The sequence below is a fragment of the Apium graveolens genome, chromosome 11 (genome assembly GCF_009905375.1).
Source record: "Apium graveolens cultivar Ventura chromosome 11, ASM990537v1, whole genome shotgun sequence".
In the NCBI taxonomy this organism is placed as follows: domain Eukaryota; kingdom Viridiplantae; phylum Streptophyta; class Magnoliopsida; order Apiales; family Apiaceae; genus Apium; species Apium graveolens.
This window is the reverse complement of record NC_133657.1, coordinates 89386613-89393662: the sequence shown is the minus strand read 5'-3', so window position 1 is coordinate 89393662 and position 7050 is coordinate 89386613. Positions and strand designations below refer to the sequence as shown.

At 39.3% G+C, this 7050-nt stretch overlaps 1 non-coding gene across 1 annotated transcript; it reads left to right on the top strand.

The window, feature by feature from the left end:
- The first annotated feature begins 2838 nt into the window (after positions 1-2838).
- LOC141699089 (small nucleolar RNA R71) lies at positions 2839-2945 on the top strand. The gene has a single exon (XR_012565576.1). It is a non-coding gene; the product is annotated as a small nucleolar RNA R71 (small nucleolar RNA).
- Positions 2946-7050: the final 4105 nt, after the last annotated feature.

Genomic DNA, 7050 nt, shown 5'->3' with positions numbered 1-7050 from the left:
GCCGATAAAAACCCGCATGACCAAGAAAACTACGGATTCCTTTCACAGAAATAGGTGGTGGAAGATTTTCAATGACTCCCACCTTGGCTTTATCCACCTCAAGACCCTTGCTAGAGACCTTATGCCCAAGAATAATGCCTTCACGCACCATAAAATGACATTTTTCCCAATTGAGCACCAAATTAGTTTCCACACACCTTTTGAGCACGGCACGAAGATTATTCAAACATTCATCATACGATTGTCCAAAGACGGAGAAGTCGTCCATGAACACCTCGACATTATTCCCAATCATGTCAGAGAATATAGCCATCATACATCTCTGAAAAGTGGCCGGTGCGCCACATAACCCAAACGAAACTCTGCGAAAAGCAAACGTGCCAAATGGACAAGTAAAGGTAGTCTTTTCTTGATCCTCTGGTGCAATACAAATCTGATTATACCCCGAGTAGCCATCCAGAAGACAATAATACTCATGACCAGCCAACCTGTCAAGCATCTGATCAATAAACGGAAGAGGGAAGTGATCCTTCCTCGTGGCCTTGTTCAACTTTCGGTAGTCCATGCATACTCTCCATCCTGTGACCGTTCGAGTGGGGATGAGCTCGTTCTTCTCATTTGCTACCACATTAATGCCCCATTTCTTAGGCACACATTGCACGGGGCTCACCCAAGAACTGTCAGAAATAGGATAAATGATGCCTGCATCCAGCCATTTCAGAATTTCTTTCTTCACCACCTCCATCATGATAGGATTAAGTTTGCGCTGTTGCTCAACAGTTGGCTTACTACCCTCCTCTAGCAGAATCTTATGCATGCAATATGAAGGGCTGATCCCTTTGATGTCTGCTATGGTCCATCCAATAGCCGATTTGAATTCTCTCAAAATCCTTAAGAGTTTGTCCTCCTCACTACCTGAAAGGTCAGATGCAATAATAACAGGTAATGTAGAGCATCACCTAAAAAAGCATACCTCAAGTGTTCAGGCAATGGCTTAAGCTCCAAGGTAGGTGCTTCCTCAATTGATGGTTTGAGCTTTCCTTCAGCATTCTTGAGGTCAGAAGTACCAAGAGATTCAAACGACATGTCCAGCTTTCGCCTCCAGGGAGAAGCATTAAGATATTGTAATTGCTCATTGCCATCCTCATCATCACTGTCAAAATCCCCCACTAAGGCCTTTTCTAATACATCAGACATTAGCATATGATCGAGTTCCGAAGTAACCACAGAATTAATCAAATCCACTTTTAAGCACTCCTCATCTTCTGTAGGGAATTTCATTGCTTTGAATACATTTAAGGTCACATCCTGATCCTGCATCCGCATAGTAAGTTCACCTTTCTGCACATCTATCAAGGTACGGCCAGTAGCCAAGAAAGGTCTTCCCAAGATTATGGGAATCTTCTTATCTTCCTCGAAATCCAGAATAACAAAGTCTGCAGGAAAGAAGAGCTTATCCACCTTGACTAGCACATCCTCCACTATGCCCCTTGGGTAAGTAATAGAACGATCAGCCAATTGTAGAGACATGTAGGTGGGGTTTGGATCAGGCAAGTCCAACTTTTTAAAGATCGGCAACGGCATCAGATTGATGCTTGCTCCCAAATCACAAATGCACTTGTCAAATGACAACTTGCCAATGGTGCAAGGAATGGTGAAGCTACCTGGATCTTTAAGCTTTGGAGGTAACTTTTGTTGCAGCACAACACTGCATTCTTCCGTTAGAGCAACGGTCTCGAGGTCATCCAGTTTCACCTTCCTTGAAAGAATACTCTTCATAAACTTCGTATAACTAGGCATTTGTTCCAGAGCCTCAGCGAAAGGTATATTAATGTGAAGTTTCTTGAACACCTCCAAAAACTTACCGAACTGCTTATCCAGCTTTTATTGTTGCAATCTCTTAGGGAAAGGTGATGGAGGATACAGCTGTTTCTCCCATGTATTACCCTCAGGCAGAGTGTGTTCAACAGTAGTCTTCCTTGGTTCCGCCGCTTTTTCCTTTTGCTTAGCTTCTTCATCTCCAACTTCAGCTTCTCTTTCTTTTTCCTTTTCAGCATCAGCAACCTTCCCAGACCTTAAGGTAATAGCCTTGACTTGCTCTTTAGCTTCCTTCCTTCCTGGCACTTCCGTGTCACTGGGAAGTGTGCCAGGTTGACGATTGAGCACTGCATTGGCTATTTGACCGATTTGATTTTCCAAGGTCTTGATTGACACCGCCTGACTCTTGCACAACAACTTAAGTTTCTCAAAATCAGCACTATTAGGGGCAGCTGCACCTCCCTGTTGAGGATATGATTGCCTTTGAGCATACTGCTGTGGTTGCTGGAATCCAGGTGGATTGAACTGTTTACTCACACCTTGCTGATATGGTGGCTGAATAGCATTCTGATTATTACCCCAGCTAAAATTTGGATGATTTCTATTGTTAGGATGATAAGTAGCTGGCACAGGCTGCTGTTGTCGCTGATAATTGTTCACATACTGAACATATTCATTAACAAGAGAACACTGATCCGTAGCATGAGAACCTGCACAAAGCTCACAGACCATAGCTATTTGATTGACTCCATAGGTAGCTAGAGAATCGACCTTCATAGACAGCGCTTGGAGCTTGCTGCAATAGCGGTGGCTGCATCGACTTCCAGAATACCTGCTACCTTCCCAGGCATCATCCTTTGAGTTGGGTTTTGATGCTCATTTGCAGCCATAGTCTCAATAAGATTATAAGCCTCAGTATAGCTTTTGGCCCACAAGGCGCCTCCAGCTGCTGTATCGAGCATGGGCCGAGATTGGGCCCCTAAACCATTATAGAAACCAGTGATCACCATCCAATCGGGCATTCCATGATGTGGACACTTTCTCAACATTTCCTTGTGGCACTCTCAAGCTTCGCACATAGATTCTGTAGGTTGCTGCGCAAACTGAGTAAGAGCACTCCTCATAGCAGCAGTCTTTTTCATGGGATAAAACTTCACCAGAAACTTTTGCGCAAGATCTTGCCAAGTAGTGATGGACCCAGCTGGTTCAGAATGTAACTAATCCTTAGCTTTATCCCTCAGTGAGAATGGGAAAAGCCTCAGCTTGATAGCCTCATCAGTCACACCATTATATTTGATAGTACTGCAGATCTCGACAAAATTCCTTATGTGCATTTTGGGGTCTTCAGTCGCAGCTCCTCCGAAAGAAACAGAGTTCTGTACCATCTGAATAGTGACCGACTTGATTTCAAAGTTATTGGCCTCAATAGCCGGGTGCATGATGCTAGACTGAATGTCATCAATTTTAGAGCTGGATCTGCCGGAACAATACGATCACCCATGATTAATGGCTCCTTCTGCTCACTTCCTGACTCCGAATCTTCAAAATCTATCTTCTCCGCAATATCAAGAACTTTGTCTATCTCCTCAGCTGTATCTAAAGTCCTCTTGCGAGTACGAGAACGAGTTTGCATAAACGCTCGCTAAAGTACCTGAAACACAACCGAAAACAATAAGTAACACGTCTTAATCACTGAGTCCTAACGACCAATGATGGTAAGTACAGAAACTAAACAAATACGCCGAGTCCCCAGCAACGGCGCCAAAAACTTGTTAAGGCGAAAACACGCGCTAATAATACACGTAAGTATACGCGTTCGCAAGTAATATAGAATACTTTCTAGTTCGTTCCCATAGAGATTCAGACTAATTATGTTCAATTAAACTCACTCACCAATGTATGATTACTCCTCAATGTTAAGACAATAATACTTAGATTTGATTAACTAATTATTAATTACAATTAACTACTAAAATTAACCACTTAATTAACACTTTGAATTAACAATATTAAAACACTCATGAGATCACAACTTCATTACTACTTTCTTCAATAGTCATTATTATTACCCTTAGCCTGCAACAGTGATGATATTAATCGAATAACACGAAACTGATAAAAGCCAACTTTCATTGTACTAATACCATTCTACCAAACATCCAAAATTAAGATATAAGTTGAATAGGCATCAATTATGTTGAGTCCCTATATGTCTACAGAAATTGACAACATAATGATTTAAGAACAAGTTATTCCTTTTGATTACACAGGGCGAATAAAATGGTTAGAGTTACCCACTAATCATGCAACATCGTACATGAACCTATGCTAGCATGGCAAGTTCTAAATCTCAAGATCCACCATCGCTTCACAAGAGATTAACATGCTATCTTATATATTCGCGACGCACATAATACGAATACGCACAACCAATACTAGATATCATACAATCATCACACACTAAGGTATTAACAACTAACTAAAGAATTCCATAGTAAATCCGTTATGACCCCATAATCACGATTAGACCAGATCTATTTTAGATTCAATATGGGACCTGAAAATGAAAACAGTGGGGGGACGTTGCAGATGTCCGGGACGTTAGCACTTATCGTCATCATGGGTTCATATGAAAACATGATAAAATAAACACAAAAGAATAATAACTAAACTAACTGTATTAAACCAGAGTACGTCACAAGAGTAATAGGTTCAAAGCAAAGAAAACTAGCTTCCAACGTTATAACGAAATAAAGAATCACAGAAAATATGCTTCCTCTTCGTTGCGGTGTGCTAAAACGGTCTTCTTCCTTATCTCCTTCGCTCCTCAATTAATACAACGATCCAACACACGTGAAATGTCTCTGAAATCTACTTATATATGAGTCCCATAAAACTCAGATTACACAGAAGTTGGAAGCCAAACAGAAATAGGAGTCTAAAATAATAAATCTGATTTCTCGACCCTGCGCGGCCGCTCAGCTATGCTGAGCGGGCGCTCAGCTATGCTGAGCGGGCGCTCAGCTATGCTGAGCGGGCGCTCAGACCCTTTCTGGAATTTTTGTCTGATTGCTCCGTTTCTTCGCTGTAATATGCTCCTCTCTTCCCACTTGCAATGCTGAACACATGCCAAGGCTTATTTTTGATGAATTCTCCCCCGAAATGCAACTAATACCCTGAAATGCACAAACACTAGAAAAACGCATCAAATACACAAAATACTTGATTTCAAGACACCAATTTAAGCTATTATAAGACGTTCTAAGTGGTATAAAATACCACTTATCAAAGAGGACGCCACAGAAAATTGTGTTGTGACTTGCTTTGATCGCCACAGCAAGGCAGTCGCCATAGAGTAAAAACGGCGCACATGTATTGCAGTATTACTCTAGTCGCCTCTCAGATTAAAACTAAGGCGCGAGAACTTACAACAGCTAACAAGAGGTCGCAATACAGATGATCGCCAGAGAAACGCTTCAATTTTTTTAACCCTTAATTAATTAATTCTGATTTATTTATTTTTCCAATAAAATTTAAAATTCTTAAATTTAATTTTTTCTTAAATAATAATTTACGTTTGATTTAATTTTTAAGAAAATTCGAAATTCTTGAAAATTAATTTTCTCGTAATTATTTATTTTTGATTAATTTATTTTCTAAGAAACTTAAAAATATTAGAAATTTAAATTTCTCTTAAATATTAAATTAATGGTACTCAAGGATTGGTAGACTCAGGATTTCTCCGGGCTTTTAAAGTGGATTTTAATCTTTCGAAGAAAACGAAGACCATGTGCTATTCTGACGGAAAATTCCCGAACATGGAAATTATAGATAATGGTTTTCTTACTCCAATGGAACTGATTTCAAGACCTACAGACGAAAATTGTGGATCTTCCTCAAAGGCTTACTCCATAGGATACGATTGGGTTTTCAGACGCAAGAAATGAATGAAATTTCTACGGGTACAATTTTTCTCGGAGATTTTAAGACAACCGTATGATTCCAGATTATACAGTCACACAGTGATTTGTACCAATGCTACATTTATCAGGGAATTAATGAGATCAAATAGGCAGGAATTGAGGAGGTCAGAGAGAATTGTGGGGACAAACAAATATCTCAGTTACAGGTAGTAAAGTTGGAACCTCTGGACATAATGTAAGAGTTATTGATAGCTGAATCAGAGGAAGCTCAGGTAGAAGTACTTGAGGGACTGTACATCAGGGCAGTGTTTCACCTGTCAGGGAAGTTCAGTCGCATCAGATTCACAAGGAGTACATAAGCTATATCCAAGGATCAAGCCTATCTATTCCGAAGCAGAGATTCTTATAGATTCAGTTCAAGAGGTGATTACAGACTGAGGTTGGGACATAAACAAGATTTGATAGTTACAGGTTTGACAAGCAATATGTATCAAGTAACTATCAGGGGTTTTGCTACAACAGAACAAGAAGCTTGACAAATAAGGATGAGTAGGGATTCAGTTGAAGAGTTGAGACAAAGGTATAATGTTTTCTTAGGGAAGCAGCCAGTCAAAACTTATAGTGCACGGGAAAGAGTTGGGACGGATCAGATGACGAAAATCATTAATATCTTGCTTTCATAGCAATCTCTAAAGGTGATCCAACTCACATATCTCAGGTTTCAATTTCTTGAACCACTGCAATATTTTGTTTTCAATGTTCAATGCATGTTAAGATCATATTGTTTAAATGTTTAACACTCGCACAAGCATGATAGCATCACACATAGATAATGTTGTACTAGTTCACTAGATTTTTTTTCTGGTAACTAGGTTTGATGTTTAACCTGTGCATGTTACTTTAAATGATCTTAAATATGTGTTTGAATATTTGTTGAACATGATTAATTGCTTTAGTGAGGTATATGTTTTTCCAGCATATAAGACCTTTGTTTATGCTTATCTTCTATATCCTAATACATTGTGGTTTATTCATTTGATCTGAATTGTTTGTTAAGATGTATTACTTTATTATTGGATTGAGATAGCTAGATGAGATTTATCAACATGATTAGACTAGATAGAATTAGTGATTTAATTGTTAATTCTATTTGTTCCAGATCATGTATGTCTTGCTTAATTCTTATGCGTAATATTTCTGAATGAATGCCATGTACTCCTATTTCAATGCTTGCTTATTTCAATACCATGAATGCATCTCTTAGTACTTGCATTAGTTATTGAAAAAGTATGTTTAGGATTACATTAGG